General features: G+C 43.0%; 1 protein-coding gene across 1 annotated transcript in view; it reads left to right on the top strand.

Moving 5' to 3' along the window:
* Window positions 1-25,737, top strand: part of LOC126297729 (uncharacterized) — a 283,119-nt gene that overhangs the window by 170,580 nt on the left and 86,802 nt on the right. The gene's annotated exons all lie outside the window — the stretch shown is intronic.

Below are 25,737 nucleotides of genomic sequence, written 5' to 3'. Positions count from 1 at the left end.
CATTATGGAAGGCTAACTACTCGCTGTTGAGAGGAATGTCGTTACACGTATTGCCAAATGCATTGAGGTTGACGGACATAATTTTAAGCATTTATTGCATTAATGTGGTACTTACAGGTAATCACGCTGTAACAGCATGCGCTCTCAGAAATAAGTTCACAAAGGTACATGTATCACATTGGAAAAACCGAAATCAAATGTTCAAACGCATCTAAGAGCTGTATTTTATTTTAAAAAACCTACCTGTTACCAACTGTTCACCTAAAATTGTGAGCCATATGTTTGTGACTATTACAGCGCTATCTATCACAAAGCGAAAAAAGTGGTCCAACTAAAACATTCATATTTCTTTACGTGCTACACGAATATGTAATAAAAATGGGGTTCCTATTTTAAAAAACGCAGTTGATATCCGTTTGACCTCAGGCAGCACCATCTAGCGGGCCAACCATAGCGCCATCTAGTTTCCCCCTTCAACCCACAAGTTTCGTTCTTTGTAGTTTTTTCGTTTGACGCTTATTTCGTGAGATTTGGCCCCGTCAGGATCAATGGACCACCCTGTATACTGGCAGGGTGTGCAGGGAACGACGAAGACTTCAACATACGTAAACAGGAAGACGCAACACTCAATCGTCATCGAGAAAATAGTTTGAACATTTTAGGAGTGCTTATATACGATCTACAGTCACTATTGGCGGTCGAGCTTGCGCTTCTTCAGCGGACCATGTCACGCGTTCTCAGGCAGCCAATGAGTTTTCACAAGTGTTCTTAGCGCTCCACTGTGTTGTCGACAATGGCAGCGTTATATGCGAACGCAGCGATTTATTTAGTGAATTTTTATTCCATGTGCTGCGAGTTGTCATTGGTGGTGGTGGTGGTGGTGGTGGTGGTGGTCGTCGGCGGCAAATTCTACACAAGCAAGCCAGAGATACAATTTGTGGGAAAAATGCTTTCAGCAAGCACAAAGCACGTGTATGCGCGTCCTCAACTGTCGCTCAGAACCGGCAACAATGCAGTCCCGGTCCTCGTTTCGACCTGCGCGAATAGCCATCGTTCATGGAGCGCACTATAGTGTTAGTCGGTAGTCCAGAGAGTAAGCGAGTATGCGAGGTCTTTGGATCGCATGTCACTGCTGTTTGTTTTTCATTAGCGCATATGCTTTTCAAGATGAAAATAGTGCGCCAACGTGAAAGGCATGCGATGGACTTTATAATACGACTACAGAATTTCGCGTACAAGTTCGAACAGAAGAGAGAGAGCTTGTAAACACTTCAAAAATTCCAACAGTTGTACACCATCAGTTGTCTGCACCAGTGTTCGGCGATTTGCTTCGACATATTTGATACGACTGAGAACTGTTTCCGAATACAAACTGAGTTTTGCAATGCACACAGTAAAAAATCCACACATTCAAAAATTCGGCCACCCACGCTCGGGGTGGAGTGGGGGTGGGGGTGGGAGGAGGGTAGTGTGTGATCATTGAATGCCCACCCCCCCTCCGAAACAAACAAATCGGAATTAAAATTGTTTTAGTGCAATGTGTAGTTTCAGAGATATTTCAGTGTCATCAGTTAAAATGAACACCCTGTATATAGGTGGAAATTAAGCTCCATACAAGATTCATAACCATTGTTGGCGCCCGCATCTCGTGGTCGTGCGGTAGCGTTCTCGCTTCCCACGCCCGGGTTCCCGGGTTCGATTCCCGGCGGGGTCAGGGATTTTCTCTGCCTCGTGATGGCTGGGTGTTGTGTGATGTCCTTAGGTTAGTTAGGTTTAAGTAGTTCTAAGTTCTAGGGGACTGATGACCATAGATGCTAAGTCCCATAGTGCTCAGAGCCATTTGAACCATTGTTGGCAGTGACAAAACACAATCCGATCAAAATGTTTGGATGTGTACATTTAGTACCCAGTTTTAAAGCAACAGACGTGCACACAAAATGAAATATTCGCTAAAGGTTATGCTCAGAATTATGCCATGGACACGAACCTGCTTGAACTGATATTACGTTAACTATTTGTGGCTTCCTAAATGCATATATCTTTCTCCCTGTGATGTTACGTAATTGACACTAGTGTGGAACACATGTTCGGGGATATATTTCATACAAATAGCACCAGCCATATGTTTGTACATTGCACCTATTGTGATGATGTTTCTTGAAATTAGATAATTTCCAACATTTGTAATGTTTGGGTATTACTATATTGTAGTTTATCAAATTCTTCAAATGGCTCTGAGCACTATGGGACTTAACATCTGTGGTCAACAGCCCCCTAGAACTTCGAACTACTTAAACCTAATTAACCTAAGGACATCATATACATCCATGTTCGAGGCAGGATTCGAACCTGCGACCGTAGCAGTCGCGCGGTTCCGGACTAAGCGCCTAGAACCGTTCGGCCACCGCGGCCGGCTGTAGTTTATCAATAATAATAAATGCCAGATAATTCGTATAAATCAGCAACAAAATTGTATATGACCAAAAGGAGTGAAACAATCTTATCAAATTTATCAGAATATGCGTATAATCAAAATACGTAAAACAAGATATTAATAAGGAAAGTGGTAAGTGATAGGAATAATTCAGGACTTCTTCAGTGAACATTTTGTATCACTGCTGCTGATAACGTTAAATAATCGCTCAAAGAAGCGCCGACCACGAAAGGGAAGTACAAACGTTCGAGCAACACAAGGAGAGGGAAGGTGTAAACTAGTACTACAGGTGGTCAGCAATGAAACACTGTCCACTGACACAGTCGTGTGAAGACGTCACGAATCTGTGCGTGCGTAGTTGACAGTTCGAAAACAGTAGTAGGTCGGTCATGATACCTTCACAAAACCGAACCTATACACTTGCTTTGTGTTCCGTGCAGCGAGGTAGGTGTAGCTAGTTTAAGCCTGTCAGCACTACTCCACGTAATCTTTATTGTGCGCTAGAAGTAACGTGTAAATAGGCACTAAAGACGGTGTCAGACATGAGCCACTCGACAAGCACCCAAGCGAGTGTTCGAATGCCGAGTTGCGGGGACGGGCTGAAAGCTGGTTCCCAAGCGTCTGTGTTGGGTGCTGCTCTTTACCGTACTGTGACGGTCCTTTTTGCCACACCAGAGTGGATTAATATTCACATAGGCGTGCTCGTCAACACCGTCCACTCATCGGCTTCGCTTACAAGCGTTCTTATGTGAGCAATCGTTAATAACTCATTCGTATTTCTGTTTAAACCTTTGATAATGTAACCGTTATACTCGTGCAACATACTGATCGTCGGTCGCTGGTTGGTTGTTTTGTCGGTCGCTGGTTTGTTTTGGCATTTGAAATTATCATTCATGAGTTGCTGATCTGAATGATTCATGTTCATCATTTATACCTAAATGCACTGTGCAAGCAGCTGCACAGTGTGTCAGAGGTTGCTCCTCATGTATTTCACTCGAACATGGTTCAAGGAAAATGTGCTGTCGGCATTACTCTTTGCGAACACTTAAACAATTTCCTAAAAAGTTTAAGAACTTACTGTGACCTATCAGTTTATCTGAAGTGAATAGTTATTTAAATAAAAATGAATTTTTAATACACTCTATGAGGGACTGAAAAGTGTAAAGTTATTTCACCTAGCACCATACAGCTTCCTAACTCCGTGCAAATACACCTGAAAAAATTTTTGACTGCATTTTTAATAGCTATGAAAATACTTCTAAAATCTGAAACGAAAAGCTTGGAACGCATGCAGTAGCTAAATTGCGGACCTTAACTATTAAGGCGTCAATTATGTATTGCATGTGCTCCATCCTTTTCGTTGTAAATCTTACTAATATTTTCATACGTATTAAAAACTCAACGTAAATTTTCAGGACTGTATATATGGCAGTTACGAATTGGTATTGCTCTAGGAGAAATTTTTTTACTCTTCAGTCCGATTTAAAATGTGGTACAATAAAAGTACGCTTCCGCGTACATTATGTTCTACATTTTAGTCTTGTGATTTTTTTTTCAAAGCTTTTGTACGAGATTACTCCAGAGACATATATTTCTGGTTTACTGACATTACTTCCACCTTTTTATATTTCGCGAGAAGACCGTTACGGTAAAAATTAGAGAAATTAGAGCTCACACGGAGGCTTACAACCAATCGCTCTTCACGCGTTACCATTCGCAACTACAGAAAAAAAAAAAAAAAAGAACTGGCAGCGGTACACAAAGTACCCTCCACCAGACAAGAAAGCGAGTCAGTATTGATTTGGCATCCACTTTAGAGCTGTGTTCAAAATTTAAAGTCCCTATCGCATCGTGAAGTTAGTCTAAAATCAGTTGCAAAATTTGTACCGAATGGATGGAGTAGCGACCTAATCAAAGCTCAAATCGTTCAAATGGCTCTGATCACTATTGGACTCAACATCTTAGGTCATAAGTCCCCTAAAACTTAGAACTACTTAAACCTAACTAACCTGAGGACATCACACACATCCATGCCCGAGGCAGGATTTGAACTTGCGACCGTAGCAGTCACGCGGTTCCGGACTGAAGCGCGTAGAACCGCTTGGCCACCGCGGCCAGCCCCAAGGCAGGATTCGAACCTGCCACCGTAGTGGTCGCGCGGTTCCAGACTGAAGCGCCTAGAATTGATCGGCCACACTGGCCGGCCTAATCGAAGCGTGGTAAAAAGAACAGCAATGCAGTGATCCTTACACTGCTCGTTATTATTAACGAAGTTAGAATCTTCAGTGAACGGAAATCGGCGAAGTTTCCAGATACTTCTGTCTGTAAATCTAGCACTAAGGTTGTGCAACTATACGTACATAAACTACTACAAATTTCTATAGAATTCGTAAATATACAAAAAAAACTTAACGTTAAAAAGGCAGGTTATGAATAGAAATTTACTTGCAACTAATTGTTTCTCAGGTTCAATTGACGTTATTCACTATCCTCCTCTCCTGGCTCATTTTCTTCCTTAAGGGGGTAGGACGTCAAACGGGACGACTCGGAGGAGGAGACACACCACAGGAATTTTTAATTTCCACTGTCTAAAATTTTAAAAATAAAATCATAAAACTTTGTCAGAATGGCCAGAAAGGATTCAGGATTAACACTTAGTGGTGGAAGTTCAAAAATATAAGAAAATAATTTATTTTTATACATTTGTATTTCACCTTTTTTCACTTACCATTGGCTGCGTTTGTTGCTACAGGTACACTTTTCTTCATACGAGATTTTTCGATGAATTTTGCACAGTATACAAACCATACGTACAGGTGTATGAAACTCTAAGATTTTCCAAATCTATTAAAAACTGTGGTAAAAATTGAGATAATTAACTATAAAATTTGAGTTTTTTTCTAAACATGAAGCTTAAAATGTAAAAGCATATTCATTTTTTCATAAATTAAATAATTTCTAGAGTGTCATACACCTGTAAGTATGGTTTGTATGCTGTGCAAAATTCATCGAAGAATCTCTCTTACTATACTAAACGCAGCCAGTAGAAGTGTAAAAATGAACTTCCACATGTAAAAAAAAAATATTTTTTTTAACTTCCACTGCTATGATTGTAAATCCTGAACCCTTGCTGACAGTTTTATGAATTTATTCGTATAAGTATAGACAGTGGAAACTAAAATGTCCTGTGGTGTCCCTCCTGTTCCAAGACGGCCCGTTTGACATCCTACGAAAGTGTCGAATTCCTTCCCATTCCTTAGGGCTATTGAACGGCGAATATTCAATGTTCTCTGGGAGACTCTGTGTATGGTAATGTCAGCACATACGGTTAAAGACGCTAGCCATCTGAAACCTCGAGGAGTACGTCGCCTCTTCGGCATTCGGCGAGTGCTCGCTCGTTGTTCGCCGAACGCAGCATGCCTGGCGCCGCCTTAATGCAAACCAGCGTGGGAGGGCAAACTAGTTGCGCAATAGGGGTATTTGTGGCCAAAACCTGTCGGTCCCACCGCGTCTGACGTAGCCTGCTGCTCGACCTTGCGTAGGTGAGGACATTGGCTGTGGCCTCATAGCGGCGGACAACTGCAACCTCTCATGCATACAACACTGGCAAGCCGACTGCGAAACAGAATGAGTTAGGTTGGGTCGATTTGAACCATCCCGGCATTTGCCTGAACTGATTTGGGGAAATCGTGGAAAACCTAAATCAGGACGGTCGGACGCGGGATTGAACCGGGATTGAGAGTCTAGTTTGCTAACCACTGAGCCACCTCGCCCGGTACAGAATGCGTTCTGAGCATCTACGTCCTTACCTGGGCCTGTGGATTGGAGGGAAAGAGTATCCGCGTCCAACTATTTATAGGAAATAAAGCTCATCGCTGCAACCTCTGAGCTGTCTCCTATTTCTGTGGATTCGAAGAGGGGGGAAAAGAAATACGAAAACAAGACCTGTGGTCGACAATGCGGTTGAATTTGGTACGGGAAAAGTAAAATGAAATTAATGTTCAACTGATCTATGCTGCAAATTATTTTCGATGCGTGCTAGATAGTGCTCCGATCTTGTGTACCAGGGATAGGCAAAATAATGTGAACAGTGGTAGTAATGGGATGGTTGTTTGACAGTCGACAACGAAGGTAAGGCACGTCTCGCGCTGAGCTGTGCGTGTTCAGTACGGACTAGGCATCAGTGCGTTTTGAGTAGTGCACACTTTGTATTTGTATTCAGAAGTCGATGTGCAATGAAAGGCATAAGAGTTCAAAAGAGGGCAGATTGTGGGGCCCCGATTAGCTTGAGCATCAGTGACAAAGACGGCCAACCTACTGAATGTTTCAAGAACTGTTTCAACAGTCATGACAGCCTACACAAAACATGGGAAAACACCATTGTGTAAAAATAATTGAACGCAAGTGAAAACCAAATTACAGCGATAGTCGTACGCTACCGTGAGTTGTCAAAACAGAAAACAACGGCGGCTAAAGTGACTGCAGATTTCACTCGCCATCTTCAGGCCCCGTATCTATCGACACTGGCCGACAAGAACTCCATAAAGCTAATATTCGTCGACGAGCTGTTACACCGAAACCATTAGTGACGACATCCAACGCAAAGAAGCGTAAAACATGTCCGGATGGCTGATCGGGGGAAATACGTCATATGGTCCGACGTGTCAACGTTCTTTCCAGCATCGGGCTGGGTTTATGTCGAGAGAACGCCGAAAGAAGCCAACAATCCTGATCGCTCGATTCCAACGGTTAAGCATGAAGGTGGAAGTGTGATGGTCTGGGCAGCCATATCATGGTATTCGGCTGGTCCCATCGTTACTCTCAAAGGCCATGTTACAGCCAACGATTATGTGAACGTTGTAGTTGATCAGGTGCACCCCATGATACAACTGTTGTCCCCCCAACAATGATGCCACATTTCAGGACGATAATGCACCCATTCACACAGCCAGTACAGTATATTCGTGGTATGAGGAGCATGTAACTGAACTGCAGCGCCTTCCCTGGCCAGCACAGTTCCCGGACTTCAACATTATCGAACACTTGTGGCCAGTATTGGAGCGCAGACTCCGGAGCAGATTTCCACCTTCCTCGTCACTACATGAGTTAGAAGAGGTTCTGATCGAAGAGTGGTATAAATTCAACTGGAGACTATACAGTCATTAAATGCCAGTGTTCCAATAAGAATCGCAGCTATATTACGGGCAAATGTGGGTTGGTCCGACCCCTTATTAATAAACCATTCCAAAGTAAGTTCAGGTGTTCACATTATTTTGCCTATCGCCTGTATATGTGGGCAAGCCTGTACATAGCTAGATGGGGCCGAATTGATGTAGCTTTTCCGTTAACAGTGAAGCTGGTCGTATGCCAGCGTCCATTGTAAGGATTCCCATTCTCTTCCCTGGTGCTCTGAGGAGATGTGAATTCTCCACTGTATGGAGAATGAATACGTGCTTGACAGTTTCTGCCCATATAGCATGCCAATCCTTACAGAACTGAAGGCTTTGGCAGGTGGTCGATGCAGCAAGACGCTGCTACACGGGCTGAAGTTCTTGGAAGCCAAAAAGAGTTCAGACAAGAGGATGGATTATCGCTCTCTGTTCAATTTAATTCTACAAAAACTCATCAGAAAGAGGCAGAATGAAACTAAAGGTGTAAATATTGGCAGAAGTATCCAAAGTAAAATTCGTCTGGACTGTATCACTTGCTGATGATCTTGTGGGAAATCAGAAGCGATCCAGTGTGTAGAGGAAACTTCATGAAGTAGCGGAAAAAAGTGGGCTCCAAATATCACACGAGAAGAGGTACTATATACAAGGACCCAGATAAAAGTTCGACAATCATTTAATGGCCGAATTCAGCAAAATTTTCCAAGTAAACATATTTAAGCACCAATCAGAAATTATTGCAATGGTGGGGCTAAATCTTGTAACTAACAAAAAGCATATAAATTCAGCTGGAATAGATAAAATAATACTTGTCCTGAACGGGAAAATTAAAATGTTAGAAAGCAGTTGTTAAGACATCTCTTTAAGCATCTGGTACAATAAGTGTTTGTGGCAGATCCCAGACAGAAATAATTTTTAAGAAAGGAAAACTCTTAAATCTTAGGACCTAAACAGAGTTTGGGTGGAAAAAAAATGTGTTAAGTTACAGAAAAAATTAGATACCATAGGAAATGTATATTATAGTTCTAAGGTAACGTATGTAGAAAGAACAGGCTCACACAGAAAATTTTAAACTTCGTCAATTGTTTCGGTTTTCCACAGATGACACTAACAGAATTGAACACGTAAAATAAATTGGAATTCATAAAGAAATTAAGACAAAGGGAAGTATAGAGCCTTAATCAGAAACACACGTTTGCTGATATGCCTACCGTCAAAAGTGAGATAGAAAGTAGAGCGAAAAAAAAATGAAACAGTGAGAGAGATGAAATTACTGGGAGGAAAAGAAGGAAAACTGCTGAGTGGGCACAGTGAAATAAGCGTGTGAAAACTTACGCCTCAACGAATTGTATTTCAGCAGATGTACTTGCAGTTGCGAAATTTTCCTTTTGTAATTGTGTGAATGCCACGTCCTTTTTAATGCAGCAGTATAACCGCTTAACCGTCGTGTCGTAGGCACCCCGCTACACATTCACAGGTAGTACATGCGCGAACACCGCAAACTGAGACATTCCTGCCCATATCTTCATCTGCATATGGTTGCCTGTGTGTGTTTCCCTCGTTCCTGCTTGCGTCTCCGTACATTCTCTGTTCCTTTTTGGTGAATTTGTTAGCAAATAACCATATCGTAATGTAATGAAAAAATATACAAGCAAGCAAGTGAAGCACGACCTGGGGAAATCTATGGACTTCATTCTTGATGCTTTCAATATAGTTCCAATGTACCAGTCGAAAGACTCACAGGTCCTAATTTCCGAACTTCAAGACGTCTAATATTTTCGTAGATCTTTATCCATACAATGACTCTCACAAACTTTCAGTGACTTTGATAACGTTTGTGTGTGTTTGTTTCTGTGTGTGTGTGTGGGGGGGGGGGGGGGGGGGTGCGCAGATTTCCTTGTAACTGCAGTTCGCCCTGGCACCAAGAAATCGTGGCGGCTTGCCTACTAGGTAGCAGCACCTGCCAATCTGCATCTCCCACCTCTCACACACACACACACACACACACACACACACACACACACACACACACAAGTTGGAGCCCTACCGGCCTACGAAGTGGCTACATTTCTCCCCTTATTGCACAGTGTTAAACAAGGCGGAGTGAACACCACCGACAAAATTTCGGAGTTGATTCAGGGATCAATTCTGAGTATAAGGATTCGCTATGTGAGACCCGTTGTCTCTATTGGCTCTTTATAGAGAAATAATGACATGGCGATTTATAAGGTTCGTTACCTCATTTGCCTTAGTTTCTATGAAAATCCTCGAAGCAGTGAAGAGAAATAAAAGTGGAGTACTGAATGAAAGCCTGAGAGCAAAGAATAAAGTGGTCGTTACTGTTGTCAACAGAAAATACCGTGAGTGAATGGGAGAGGTGTGCTTCCGAACAAGTGAGAACTCACACCGTCAATAGTTCCACTGTAGTGCAGATATTTTTAGTGTAATTGCGAATACAAAGATAAAATGGTGTTAAGAAATCAATCGAAGTGTAATCAGTAAGGAGCCACCGGAGATCACGCTTCCGTTATTAAAAAAATACTGGAAGGGTGAGCAACCTCCGAAATGTTGTCCCTGGAGTTAAGGTTCACGTTGTAGAAGAGTTGCTAGTGCGTTTAGTGTTCAGGCTAGCGACGAAGTTCTTAAGTTACTGCAAAAATCGCGAGTGGCGGGCAGATTCTTGTTTCCATCGAGACTCAGACCGCAGACTCGGATTCCTGTCTCGGGTTTCCGACGAGGATCATACACTGTTCCTATGTGTGCATACTGTACCTGAGTTTTAGTAACTCAATCCGCCCGCTTTCCTTCTTTTTTTATCGAGTTAGATTTACTGCACGCCTGTCTCGTCCATACGGACGTACTTCACGCTCGTGATAATAAATGCAATTACTAGAGGCCAAGGCATTTATCAGGACCGTTGAATAAAACTATCACTCCGGGGAGATAATGATGTTTAAATGGTCAGCTGGTTCCCTATTTCCGCTTGAAGTGCATGTTCACAACATACGGAACAAATGATTGCGTTTTCATAACCATAACACGCCGTAGATCTGAAACATTGTACCTTAGCACGACAGACAAACTATTCATAATCTTACACTTGCATCACGTATTCTTAATTATCGTTTAGTAGGAAAGCACCGTTTTTGCTTACGACCAATGTCAGAACTCAGTTTCGTTTCGGAACTACAGCTATCCAGTCCAGACGAATAGCAGAGCCATAGACAAAATTTTTATTCATTCTTTATTACTAGATGGGCATTTGGTTACTAAAAACGTTAAAGGCCTTTCAGACCATGATACACAAATTTTAAAGAGTGGCAGGATGTTTATAGTGCCGATAACATAGATGACCAATATAACGCCTTCCTTAGCACATTTGTAAATGCTCTTAAAGAGCTGCATTCCGTTAGAACGTACTAAACATAGCACTAGCAGTAAAAGGCAGGCTGGGTGACTGACTAGTGGGATAAGCATATCATGTAGAAAAAATCTGGAATTATATCAAAATTTTAGAAGTAGTCACAATCAAGCTACAGTAGCCCATTACAAACAGTAGTGTAAGGTGCTTAAAAATGTTATTAGGAAGGCAGAGAGTATGTGGTACGCAAATAGAATAGCTAATTCACAGTATAAAATTAAAACCATATGGTCAGCTGTGAAGGAAGTGTCCGGTCAGCAGCACAAGTTCGACGATATTCAGTCAGTTCGCTGTGCCGGCCGAGGTGGCCGTGCTGTTCTAGGCCCGCCGCGACGGTAGCTCAGCGTGTTAGGTCAAAGAGCTGGTTGGCCTCTGTAATAAAAAACTGAGTGGAAGGATCAACCACCGAACTTGAACAGGATGTCTTGCGACGTCCGCAACGACCAAACACAACGGTCAGTAACGAAACAAAGGCGCTGTAGTCTGGAACTGAGTGACGGCTACGGTCGCAGGTTCGAATCCTGCCTCGGGCATGGATGTGTGTGATGTCCTTAGGGTAGTTAGGTTTAAGTAGTTCTAAGTTCTAGGGGACTAATGACCACAGCAGTTGAGTCCCATAGTGCTCAGAGCCATTTGAACCAGCCAGTAAAGCTGCTTTATAAAAGGGGATAATGTAGACAACTTTAGCTCGATTTCAATGCCATCAATGTTTGCAAAAATCACTTAAAAGGCTGTGTATTCAAGGATAATTGATCGTTTTATATCACATAATTTGCTATCAAATGTACAGTTCGACTTCAGAAGTGCTTTAACAACTGAGAATGCTATATTCTCTTTTCTCTGTAAGGGACTGGATGGATGAAACAAAAGGTTTCGAACGCTAGGCATATTTTTTGATTTAACTAAGGCGTTTGATTGTATTGATCACAAAATATTGCACCAGAAGTTCGACCGTTACGGAATACAGGGTGTAGCTCACAATTGGTTCACCTCTTACTTCAACAACTGACAGCAAAAGGTCATTATTCACAGTGCTGAAAATGTCTGTGATGTGGGGTACATTCAAATCGGGAGTGTTCCAGGGATCTGTGTTGGGGCCACTCCTGTTGCTTATTTCTATAAATATGCCCTCTAATATTATGGGTAACTCTAAAATATTTGTTTGCCTTGGTAGTAAAGGATGCTGTGTACAACATTGGCTCTGTTTCAAATCGTGCAGTTATTGACATAAGTTCACGCTAAATCGCAGTAAGATTCAGTTTTTACAGTTTCTAACACACAATTCAACAAAACGCGACGTTTTAATTTCACGGAATGGGCATAAAATTAGTTAAACTGAATAGTTCAAATTTCTAGGTGGTCAGATAGTAAAATGTGGAGAGCCCACGGTAAAGATCTTGTTCAAATACTTAATGCTGCCGTTTGTTCTATTTGAATGGTATCTGAAGTAAGTCATCGTTCGACACGAAAATTAGTCTACTTTGCTTATTTTCATTCGCTTATGTCATATAGTATTATATTTTGAGCTCGCTCTCCCTCCCTCCAGTCTCAAAGGATGTTTTTGGCTCAGAAACGGGCAGTTCGGGCAGTAACTGGTGTAAGTTCGCGAACTTCTTGCGACCCCTGTTCATTAATACTTTACTGTCGTTCCTTAACAATAAAAGCTTATTTCGAAGAATTAGCACCTTTCACTCTACTAGGCAGACATCCAATATTAATTTGGATTGTGCATCCTTAACTCTTTTGCAGAGAGGTGTGCAGTATACTGCTGCATTCATTTTCATTAAGCTACCACAAGAATTCAAAAATCCTGGCAGTAACCCAGGAGCTTTCGAATCGAAACTGAAGAGTTTCCTCATGGGTCAATCCATCTATTCTGTAGAAGAGTTCCTTGAAAATTTAAGCTGATTCCTGTGTTATATTGTTGATTGCGTTAACTTGTAGTTTGACACTCTTCGATTTATAAACATTGTATTTTATCTGTTATTACTTTTATGTTGTAATTTCATGTACCGACACGTTCCACGACCTTGAAGATTGCTTCAGAATTTGATCATACGGAATTAGACCTGTAAATAAGATAAATAAAGCTAGATTTTTCAGTAGCCTCTATTAGAATGATTAGTCAGAGGTAGGTCAGTTCTGTGGTGGAGGGTACGTATGATGTCACTCTCATTTCCCGTATTTCTTGTTTTCGTATCTTCACAGATTTTCAAAGTTTGTTCTTGCCAGACCGTAAATTTCAAAACTTGTCAAATGCTGCCCACCCAACCCCTGCAAGTCCACTTATTACTGTTTAATCTTTTCATAGATCGGAAGGTTGGTACAAAAGTCTGTTACATGAAAGAAGAAAATACCTTAATCCTAACGTGAGCTATGGGTCAAGAGAGTGTAAGGCTGTCGTTACCTCATGGTTCTACTCCTTGAAATTCTGAAGATAACAGGGATAAAAAGAGGAATAAAAGGTTATCAGGTATTTGTATAGAAACCAGACTGGAGTTCCAGGTGAAGGGAATGAGACAGGATCGTAGCTTATTCTCGTTGCTATTCAGTCTATACATTGAACAAGCTATAGAGGATTGAGGAAAATTTGGAAAAGAGAATTAATGGAGAAGGAAATAAAACTCTGACGTTTGCCGATGTCATTGTTATTTTATCAGAAACATAAAGAGCAGTGGCGGCTCGTTAGCATACATTCTGGGTGTTCACAAATTTTTAGGTTCAGATAAGTATGAGATTGCGAAATTAATAGCATCTGCTGTATAACCTTTATCGCACAGTTTAGGGCAAGAAGGAAGTAGTGGTTAAGCCTGCGCTACTGTTTCCTATTTTTGTGTAACTGAGAGATTTCGTGCGGTGTTTTATTTTTTTCTTCAACACGTAAGACACCTAACACATGTATTAGTTATCGAATTAACTTCTAGGCTGAACATCTGACACTCTCATGTTGTGCCCACACAACTTACGCTTGTTATAACGTCTTTGTTAAATGTTTGCTTGTAGTCACGCTTATTTGATTTCGTTACTTTCTCATTCAACGGATGTGTTCTGGAAGGCCCTTGTTTCTTTGCGCCTAAATTGTCCTGGTAATTTTCGTTTCTGTTGGCAAGTTCGTGCTGACATTGGACAGCCGGCCGCGGTGGTCTAGAGGTTCTAGGCGCTCAACCGGGGACCGCGCGACCGCTACGGTAGCAAGTTCGAATAGTGCCTCGGGCACGGATGTGTGTGATGTCCTTAGGTTAGTTAGGTTTAAGTATTTCTCAGCTCTAGGGGACTGATGACCACAGATGTTAAGTCCCATAGTGCTCAGAGCCGTTTTTTGACGTTGGACACGAAAGCCAATTCCTGCACAGTAAACAAGACTCCAAACACAAACTGCCGTTTGTGGAAATGATTGAATTCAATTAGTATTGTCTATCGGCATGATCACTTGCCTAAAGTACAAATGAGGCATTGAAAACCATAACGGCCAAAAGCACACCGTCGTCGATCCCCACATTTGAATGAAAATCAGAATAACCAAATTTTCGTGAATGTTCATGTACACAATGTCGACCTACAGCACACACAAACGTGACCGACCGTGAGCTCAACAGATGCCAGAAACATTAAGAAATGCTACAGTCTCAAAACCAACGATGATGAGCTTTGTGGTTATCAGCACCTCAGAAGGATTACTGGACGATAAAAACCAAAACTTATTATACTGTGTCTCATTCAGAATCCCTCAAGAGGTTGTTTTATCAGTGTAACTATATCATACACTCACCTCCGATCTAATTTTACTATATGGTGTGTGAATTGACGTATCTGAGGAGTGTACTGCCGTCTAGCGGGATTTATGGCAAACGAACGGGGATAAAAATCTTCTGCAGTGTGCCACCACCTTGTGGCATACATAAACTGGTAGTTGAGTGACAACGGCTATCTGTGCACTCCGTAAACGTGTACACTATCAAATTCCTTTATATCTGGCCCATAAGGCAATTACGTTACGCCAGGTGCGCATGCGCAAAAGCTCCTTAAAGCGTTCACAACTGAAGGCGTGCTTGCGATCCTGATGGTAATTTTTACAGACTCTTTTTAGAGTAGCAATCTAACATAGCGCGCTAGATGTAGTATCGCGCATTTGATTACCACGTCTACATTGCGTTTAAGAGCAGTCAAAGAACAACAACAACAACCAACAAATTCTCAATGTGTCACAAGTTTGGGTGTTCACGTGCTCTTGTGGTATTACACAACAGCCACCGCCGCTGGTAAAGAGACTAAGAAGATCAGTTGAAGGGAATGGATGTATTGAAGAAATAATATGTTAATGTAAATGTCGTGTGACTATGGCCTCCCGTCGGGTAGACCGTTCGCTGGGCGCAAGTCTTTCCATTTCACGCCACTTTGGCGACTTCCGCGTCGAAATGGATGAGATGATGATGATGATGATGATGATGATGATGATGATGATGATGATTAGCACAACAAAACAACCAGACCCTAAACGGAGAAAATATCCGACCCAGCCGGGATTCGAACCCGGGCCTTTATGATTGACATTTTGTCACGCTGACCACTCAGCTACCGGGGGGCGGACTGAAGAATTGATGAAAGATGAATCAAATCACACTAAGCACATTGCGTTAGGAATGTAGATTAGTTTCGCTATTTGGACAGCAAAATAAGACGATAACGGTTGTAGAAACGAAATAAAATGCAGACGGGTAATAGAAGCAGCATCTGAGAAAGAGGAATTTATTAACATCGAAAACACTGTCCAGTCACATTAATGTGACCACCTTCAAAAAGTCTGAATGAACACCTTCTATAGTGGGGACCCCTGGGAGACGCACAAGAAGTGTCAGTGAGATTCTGGTAGGTACCGACAGGGATGTGGAGCCTATTATAAGTTTGTCGGTTGATGATTAATGGTGCGAACAGCCCGATCGATGTGGTCCTACGGAATTTCGATTGGGTTTAAATCCGGGGAGCCTTTTGGCCAGGAGAGTACGGTAATCTCACCCTCGTGCTCTACCAGCACACACGTATATAGCGAGCAGTGACACGTTGCATTGTCCTGCTGGTAGATGCCATCGTAGCGAGGACATGCTCCCCAAGCGTAGATGCATACTTGGCCGGACGCCTTGTCTCTTCCAGAATGACAAGAACACGCAGGGAATACCATGGAAACATTCCCCAGGCCACAACTCTCCCGCCTACGGTCTGAAACCTCCCAACGATTTTTGCAGGGTGTTTACTTCGACGCTTCACGCCAGTGACCATCTCTCCGGTGGAACATAAAAGGTGATTAATCTGAAAAGGCCACCTGTCGCCACTCAGGGCGTCCAGCTGCGGTACTGGCGTCCAAATATCAGCCTTCATCGCCGATTAACCGCAGTCGACATGCGTGCAGCAACGTTCGCTGAACGTTCGCTCAGGAGACACTGTTGGTACTCTTTGGTTCATCTGGGCAGTCAGTTACTGGACAGTTGGGTGTCTACTCGCCCGTATCCATCACCTTGAAGAAAATGACTTATTGATACATAACCAACACGGATTCAGAAAACATCGTTCTTGGGCAACACATCTAGCTCTTTATTCCCATGAAGTAATGAGTGCTGTCGACAAGGGATCTCAGATCGATTCTATATTCCTAGATTTCCAGAAGGCTTTTGATACCGTTCCTCACAAGCAATTATTAATCAAATTGCGTGCTTATGGAGTAATGCCTCAGTTGTGTGACTGGATTCGTCATTTACTCTGAGAAGTCACAGTTCATAGTGATAGACTGCAAATCATCGAGTAGAACAGAAGTGATATCTGGCCCGCAAGGTAGTGTCATAAGCCCTCTGCTGTTCCTGATTTAAATAAATGATCTAGGTGATAATTTGAGCAGCCCCCTAAGATTGTTTGCAGATGACGCTATAATTTAGCGTTTAGTAAAATCATCAGACGATCAGTTCCAGTTACAAAATGATTGAGAGAATTTTTGTGGTGCGAAAAGTGCGAGGTCACCCACATGGGTACTAAAAGAAATCCGATACATTTTGGGTATAAGATAAAACGCACAAATCTAAGGGCTGCCAATTCGACTAAATACCTAGGAATTACAATTACGAGCCACTTAAATTGGAAAGACCACATACATAACATTGTGGGGAAGGCGAACAAAGACAGCGCTTTGTTGGCAGAAAACTTAGAAGATACGACAAACCTACTAAAGAGACAGCCTACATTACACTTGTCCATCCTCTGCTGGAATATTGCTGCCCGGTGTTGGATCCTTACCAGGTAGGATTGACGGAGAACATCCAAAGAGTACAAAGAAGGGCAGCTCGTTTCGTGTTATCGCGCAATAGGGGTGAGAGTGTCACTCACATGATACGCGAGTTGGGATGGCAGTCACTGAAACAAAGGCGTTTTTTTTTGCGTCTAAATCTATTTAAGAAATTTGTCACTAACTTTCTCTTCCGAATGCGAAAATATTTTGTTAACACCCACCTACGTAGGGAGAAACGATCATCATAATAAAATGAGAAATCAGAGCTCGAACGGAAAGGTTTAGGTGTTCCTTTTTCCCACGCGCAATTCGAGAGTGGAATGGTACAGAAGTAATATGAAAATGGTTCGATGAACCCTCTGCCAGGCACTTGAGTGTGAATTGCATAGTAAGGATGTAGACGTAGATCTTCGCAGCCGTCTTTCACTTTTGTCATCTATGGCTCGTGGTGCACCGCAATTGGCTCGGCGCCGGTTTTGGATAGCGCCATTTTGTCATACACGCTATACTTCAACCACAGCTGCACACGAACACTTATAAACATAGCCGTATCGTAAATGCTTCCATCATTGGCACGAAAGCAAATGATCCTTCGTTTTCGCATTACGACTATTGGGCTGTTTTCTGCGTCCCCGGATACGCTTTATATAGCCTCCACTGCTAGTGCTGCCACCTGCCGTCTGTGAGCGGTTATTGCACAGTCTGTGTGACTTGACAGTGTATATTTGTTAGGAAATCTTTCCTGAAGTTACGGAAGTGAAACTTGTGCGACAAACAGTTCATGTTAGAAGTTACTTTGAAATGTGGTGGTACAGGAGTATGCTGACGCTTAGATGGGTAAGTCGCGTAAGTTGAGGTACTGAACCGGATTTGGGAAAAAATAAATTTGTGGAACTACTTGACCAGAAAGGATCGGTTGATGGGACACAATCTGAGACATCAATTGTCTGTTTGGTAACGGAGGTTCAAATGGTTCAAATGGCTCTGAGCACTATAGGACTTAACTTCAGAGGTCATCCGTCCACTAGAACTTAGAACTACTTAAACTTAACTAACCTAATGACATCACACACATCCATGCCCGATGCAGGATTCGAACCTGCGACCGTAGGGGTCGCGCGGTTCCAGACTGTAGCGCCTAGAACCACGTGGCCACTCAGGCCGGCCGGTAACGGAGGGAAGTTTGGATTAAGAAGATTAAAGACAGAGACCAAGTCTTTACTACAGTAAGCGGGTTCAAACGGATGTTGGTTGCAATAGTGACTCAGAGACGAAGTAGCCTGTACAGGATGGACTAGAGTGGAGAGCTGCATCAAAACTGTCTCCCTCCACGACAGGACCCTGTTTTGATAATTGCGAGAACATGTTTTTAACGTAGAACATCGTCAAGGTATAGAAAACACATATATATGGAGTAGCAGGCACTCTGAAGTCGATGCAACGCCCACAAAGCATGGAGTTGGGTGGTCTGGGAGGGTCCAGACACCCCAAGCCTACGTACGATCTCTACTCACATGCATTCTTCATATCCATTGTCTCCTCTCTTTTGTTCCCACTGCCTATGTGTGTGTCCATCTTTCTCTTTCACTACCACTTTCTCTCCCCTCCCATCACTGTCTCTTCTCTCTGTCCCACTGGTGCTGTCTCCCATCTCTTCCATTGTCACTGTAGGTCTGAAGGAATTGAATAGTCGCAGATAAAAATGACTGAAGATGATAGCACTGTAGCAGAGCTGGCCGAAGTGGCCGAGCGGTCCTAGGCGCTACAGTCTGGAACCGCGCGACCGCTTCGGTCGCAGGTTCGAATCCTGCCTCGGGCATGGATGTGTGTGATGTCCTTAGGTTAGTTGGGTTTAAGTAGTTCTAAGTTCTAGGGGACTGATGACCTCGGAAGTTCAGTCCCATAGTGCTCAGAGCCACTGTAGCAGAAAAATACCGATACGTATTGATGTGGTAAGTCACTCGTATTTAGCGTGTATGAAGTGCATGTTATGCGATAGTTCACTTCAATTTCTTTCTTTCTCAGCATAGTTTATCTGGAAAGAAAGCACATCGGAAAACTTGCCACGCATCAGAAAACAGGGGCAAATAATTGGCCTGAGCAGTAGTAGTGTTTCTGAATATAAGTATTTTGATGACATCCATACAAAGTATGTTGTTCTAGAGGTGAATGAATCGTGAGACACCCGAGTTTCTCCCGGCGTATACAATGTCCTTATAACTTACGGGAATGGAGCCGGGTGGCGTCGTCTACAACCGCCGATATACGGGCGGTTGTCGAACGCGTCACCCGGCTGCATTTCCGTAAGTTATTTGAAATAAATCCTGGTTTAAAAAACTTATAGGGAAGACGCTTATTATATCCTACCTTTAACGACAGATCCAGTTTCTTCTTTCTCTTGGCTAGGTTGTCTATCGCCTCCAATGGTGTAATAGGTACTGAATGAATGATGAGGGGACAAGAGGGCTAAATCTGTTTAGTCTGCTCTGGAAGGATAAATCACAATTATCAACTTAATTCAACCGATACAGAATACATTATTTTTCGAACTTGTAAATATTAATAAATGATGATGAAATAATTGACTTTATGCGCGGCAGTGAACTTCGAAACTTGCCTGTCTTGTTTTACAGAGTTACGTCTTAATTCTCTTTAAAGTGGAAATGATATCTCTGCTGTGGCTGTACTTAAAAAAAAAAAGTGGGGCCAATGTCTTCAGGTTGTTATTTGGACGCATGTCTTTGTTCTATAATTACATTGCTTCCATGGCTTACAAAGATATGGAATCTCCTTTCACATTTTTCCTCCTCCATAAATGTAATTCAGCAGAAAGTTTTCAACTCCACATTCAAGAGCTTCAATGTAGAATTCAATTAAGGCTTGTAAGTCTTTTCGTTCTTTACTATTTAAAGTACTTCACCTACTGAAACCTGGGACGTGAAGAAAATCCAGACAGCACTTTGTTCTGTAAACTTTAACTGTGCTGTAAAACAATCTAAAAATGGATTAGAGACTGAACTGTGGTAGTAATGTTCAGACTCATGCATAAAGTAGTTGTCTGTTCTTTTGTATCTTAACCAATCGGAAAACAATGATTGAAATTTCCGGCTGGTAACAAATTTCAGTTGCTCTCTAAAAAATAGTAGCGAAACTTTTTCTAGCCTGAGACTTCAGAAATTCCAATTCTTCTGTAGTGTCTTCACCTGCTTCATTAGCTTCCATGGACTACAGTGTTGGTTTCCGAAGTCACATTTCCACTCTTGTTGTTTTTTTCCCTAATGGATCTGTTTTATGAAGCATTACCCTTATTTTTAGTGCATTTAAAAAGCAACTAGAAACGAACTATTTATGGTCTAGCTAAATAGTAACCTCTAACTTCAATACTGTATGGATAATAAGTTAAATTTGTCATGTAAGTGTCACGCGATTGCAAATACGTCTAACTTAGATATTACGTATATCATTGTTGCATCACTATAATTGAAAATCTGAGACACTCCAAAGTCTAGAGCATCAAAAGTCTTAAAGTTCGTGATCTAAGGCGCAATAGTTTCACTCTGAATTCGGTATTAGTTGTCGGTGCTAAGTTAAACTTTGGATTCACTGGAGCATGAGGTAAGGAGAAAGCAGGATGGATACGTTGAGGAGGGACGTAAGAGGGGTAACATTACCTATCTCCTGTAAAATAATGCAACTTTAGGCACATGCGGACGCAGATAGTCAGCAGCTGTGATATAAATTACGTACCGAAGTAAAAAGGTTATGTGAAAGCATGTCGTAGAGTTCTTAACGTTCCCAAGACACTCATCACCGGTACGCCTTTTTGTCAGTTGACACAAGAGTTCTGCGCGCTACTATAGTGCTACAGCTGTTACACAGTCATAAACCTAGCAGTCGACACAAAGTGAACCGACATGTACCGATAACATGCAGGGAGACGAAGCTAAACTTAGCATCGGCAACTCATACACATCGAACCACTTCTCTCTGCTGCCAAACTTTGCAATCTAACAGTCGCTTTAAGTCTTCAGCAGTCAGAATTTAATCTCATACTCATTACAGCTAATAATTGCCATATTTTAACGTGACTGTAACCATTTGAACCCACTTTAAAAAAGGACTTCGTGGCTCAGGGGTGGGGGTGTTGGTTGAAGGCATATGACACTCATTGGTGAAGAGAACGTGATGCCATTCTTGAATGGTCCGTTCGGCATGTTGGACCCATCTGTACCGCGTTGCGCTGCATGGTGTCATGGTTGCAAAGATGGACCTCGCCAGGGACGTCGGGAGTGAAGTTGCGCATCATGTAGCCTGTTGCGCACATTTTGAGTCGTAACACGGCGTCCTGTGGCTGCACGAAAAGCATTTTTCCAACATTGTGGCGTTGCTGGCAGGGTTCTTCCGAGCCATAATCCTAGGCAGCGGTCATCCACTGCAGTAGTATCCCTTGGGTGGCCTGAGCGAGGCATGTCATAGACAGTTCCTGTCCCTGTATCTCCGCCGTGTCCGCTTTGGTACCCTCAGAGACGCCTACACACTTCCCTTGTTTAGAGCCCTTCCTGGCACAAAGTAATAATGCGGACGCGATCGGACCGCGGTAGTGACCGTCTAGGCAACACGAGCCATGTACCTTCTTCCTGGTGGAATGACTGGAACTGATCGTCTGTCGGACCCGCTTCGTCTAATAGGTGCTGCTCATGTATGGTTGGTTGTTTACGTTTTTGGGCGGGTTTAGTGAAATCGCTGAACAGTCAAAGTGACTGTGTCTGTAATACAATACCAAGTCAACGTCTATCGTCCAGAGTTCTGGGAAACGGAGTGATGCAAAACGTTTTATGATGTGTGTATATGTAATAAGAGCAATAAGTACTGTTTACAAAAATAAGAGTAGTTAAAAAGCGATATGTTGGCAGTACTGTTTGCCGCATTTTTGGTATCCTATTTCCGAACATTCCATTGTACAATCTAAGAGGAAATGCTCGAAAATTAAGCTCTTTAATCGGAGCCAAGACCTATGATTTCATTCAGTAGAGCTTATTGAACTCGAATATTTACGTTTCTGTAACCATTTATACGCCGAAAAACATCTTTTTTCTTAACTTTCGATTTCTCGCTACGATTTTTATTGCCTATATAACGGCGTGATTCTAGCGGTAACGCTTGTGCGAGTACTTGCAGAGAGTTTCTGAAATTAACTTGCCCAGACGACGACGTGCAGAAACAAACTTGGCGAAAGTTTTTGTTCTAATGTAAACACTTCAGCTAGTGTTTGCAGAAGTTACTTGCTAGTGGACACACGCATTAAGCACGCGAGTGCTGCCTAGCACATGGACTGCTGCGGCGGGAGGGGGGTTGTTGAGAAAGGGCTTGAGAGGAGTGGGGAGGGGAGGGGAGGCAGGCAGGAGAAAGTCCCTCCCGCCTCCTCACAGGGCAAGTACAACTCAAGAATAAACATCGCATTCACAACACCAATGCCTTCTACGGTGTTGTGTTGCTGTGGCACGCTCTGTTGTTGTCTTGCTGGGGCCGGCAACGTGCGGAAACAATCCGTACCGGACCGAAGACATCCGGCGTCAACCGACGGCTCCGCTTCCAGACAAGTGCCGAATTGATATTGTGCGTATAGGACGTGCGCTGGCTGTTGGAGCACAGCTTGCGCTTCCGGACGCTGTCTGGGGAGTGTCGCTGTTGTGGAACGGTGAATGAGCTCGCAGAAACAAAACAGTGTTGAGCGTACACAGCGTGAATGTCCGGCGGTCTGCTTTGAGACGCGCGACAAAGCGTTTCTTTGGGGACGGCTGCTGGCGCGCACGTATTGTGGCGTGCTGAGAGATTCTCATCTCGGCCTTCCTTGTCTTTCAGCTGCAGTCAGGCCACTGAACGAACATCCTGTCTATTGTCTGTCTTCTTCCAATAAAATTCTTACGCGATAAAAACAGCGAACCCGAATTCTGAACATGGTTTAGTAGCTAAGAACGGCAGGCAGTGACAGCGAAACGATCAACTTTTGAATGTTGTATCTCTTCCAACTCTACGTGCTTGCAAGCAAAAAAAAAAAAAAAATTGGAGAGAATTTCCACCTTACGCAAGGCACAGTTTTTATCATTATTTTACTCTTCACGTATTACAACGCTTTGATATACGTTCAGCTTAAAATACAACATAATAAGTCAAGCTTTTTCGTTTCCATTTTTGTACTCACAGGTGGCAATTCTGGTGGTTTATTTCTAAACTGACACAGTCGAAACTTTGTAATCCTATGCATCTTACAAGGGAAGGTCACGACGTTCGGATCACGGACTTACTTCAAATTTTGTACTCTAAAATAGCCCATTAGAACAACATGATGTGTAAGTAGTAAGGCGTATTACGTAGGCGATTTCTAGAAAATCGCAAGAAAAGTTTTACGTGTCACATGTTCTGGTGCGTTGCAACACTAAGCACGAGATGGTGGCGGTCATGTAGTTAGCGTTCAAGCTCCGTAATCGGTGTAGTTAAAACTACAAATAGGCGTGTATTATTCACCAGACGCGTTTCACTTTATTGAGGTAAAGCGTCATTAGTGGTTGTTTTTTTTTCCGTATGATTTCTCGCGTACATCGGGAAATGCCGTCTGCTAGCACATCCTTAATGTTTTTCTTCAGACGCTGTTAGTTGTGGCCTGATTTTTTTAGTTGTTCTGCAGCACTACGCATTTGTTATGTTTCTCGCACACCACGCGCGAAAATTGATTCCTCACACATAGTGAAGCTACAATATTAACGTTGTTAAAAGCACAGTGTTTGAACAAAGAGTTATATCGTGTGGCAAAAGAATAGTACACCACTAAAAAAAGGTTCAAAAAATGGTTCAAATGGCTCTGAGCTCTATGGGACTTAACATCTATGGTCATCAGTCGCCTAGAACTTAGAACTACTTAAACCTAAGTAACCTAAGGACATCACACCAGAAAAGGAGAAACGTGGTGAACAGTGTGAAAATGTTCGGAATACAAAATTGTGCTTATGTGTCGGAAATACAGTGGTGGTACGACCTTCAGACCAGATGAGAGGAAACGTAGCCCACAGCAAACTATCCCACTTTATTTAATCGTTTGGCTAGGGCCCCTCGCCGGGCGCCGGTCTTTCAATTTGATGCCACTTCGGCGACCTGCAGTCAATGAGGATGAAAGGATAATTATGACAGCACAACACCCAGCCCCTGGGTGGAGAAAATTCCCGGCCCAGCCGGGAATCGAATCCGGGCCCAGCGGATTGACAATCCGTCACGCTGACCATTCAACTACCGGGGGCGGACACTCGCACTGAAGATGCCTTAGAACAAGAAAAAGGCGAAACGCGGCAGGGAAATATGAACTAAGTTGCAGCAAGAAGAGGCGGTTTCATTTACAAAACAGGTATTTCTGTGCTTGCTGCGGAGAATGGTCAAGCAAACAAACTTGTCTCTCAATGGACTGTTCGTCCTCATCCACCCTACAGCCAGGATCTCGTACCTACCGACTTCCATGTGTTTGCCCCACTCCGCGGGAAGCAGTACGTGGGTGATGAAGAGATTATTGATGCAGCAATTCATTGGCTCCGACGTCAGATACCGTGTGGGCATACAATCTCTCCCAGGATGGTGGCATAAGGCTGTCGTATTGAACGGAGATTGTGTTGAAAAATGGGGTTTTGTAGCCAAAAGAGTGGGGAACGATATGGTTCCTTGAAATCCAGAATAAAACCAACCTGCTTAAAAAAAATGTTGCATTGCTTATTGAACGGCCTTCGTAATAACACACTTCTACCTAGCAAGTGCTCGCTCATTAATTCGCTCCCTTTCTCACTTCACACATGCAATACGCTAAAAACCCCAGCTGCACCCCCAGAGGGCCCACTACTCAAGTCATGCTAAAGCTCACAATACTGACTTCAAGGCACTGCTTCCTGCCAGCCGTCTGGGAAGTCTCTTCTTCCAAAGGGTATCCAGGAACACCGACCACCCTTTGGAAATCACTCGCCTTTGAAAACAGCAGGGTGGGGCCACGCCACCATTTATCTAGATTAAGGGACGGCCCGCCCATTATGTGCAGGCAGGAGAATAGTCTGCGTCCCCCAGAAACGGGGAAACGGACGCAGGCGCTCACAATAGCGAACACCCCTGGACGGTCGGCGTGGGCAGTAACTGATAACTTACCAACTGGCAGTCAGTATTCATTCCTACATGCCATTATTTCTAAATAATTAAATTCTAAACAAAAATCGTAGAAGCCGTGTTTGTTACATAATCTACAGAGGTACCATATACAGATGGTTTAGCGAAATGTATCGGCTTGTCTTCAGTAGTCCGATCTGGTGATGAAACGTATTGAAAGGGTGGAAAAGGTACACCAAACGGTATATAAGTGGTCAGGCCTGAGGCGGAGTAGTGCGTAGTGGAAGTGACTGTCAACATCGAACAGAGA

The sequence above is a fragment of the Schistocerca gregaria genome, chromosome X (genome assembly GCF_023897955.1).
Source record: "Schistocerca gregaria isolate iqSchGreg1 chromosome X, iqSchGreg1.2, whole genome shotgun sequence".
Lineage (NCBI taxonomy): Eukaryota > Metazoa > Arthropoda > Insecta > Orthoptera > Acrididae > Schistocerca > Schistocerca gregaria.
Note: the sequence above shows the minus strand (reverse complement) of the source record. Positions and strands in the feature narration are given on the sequence as shown.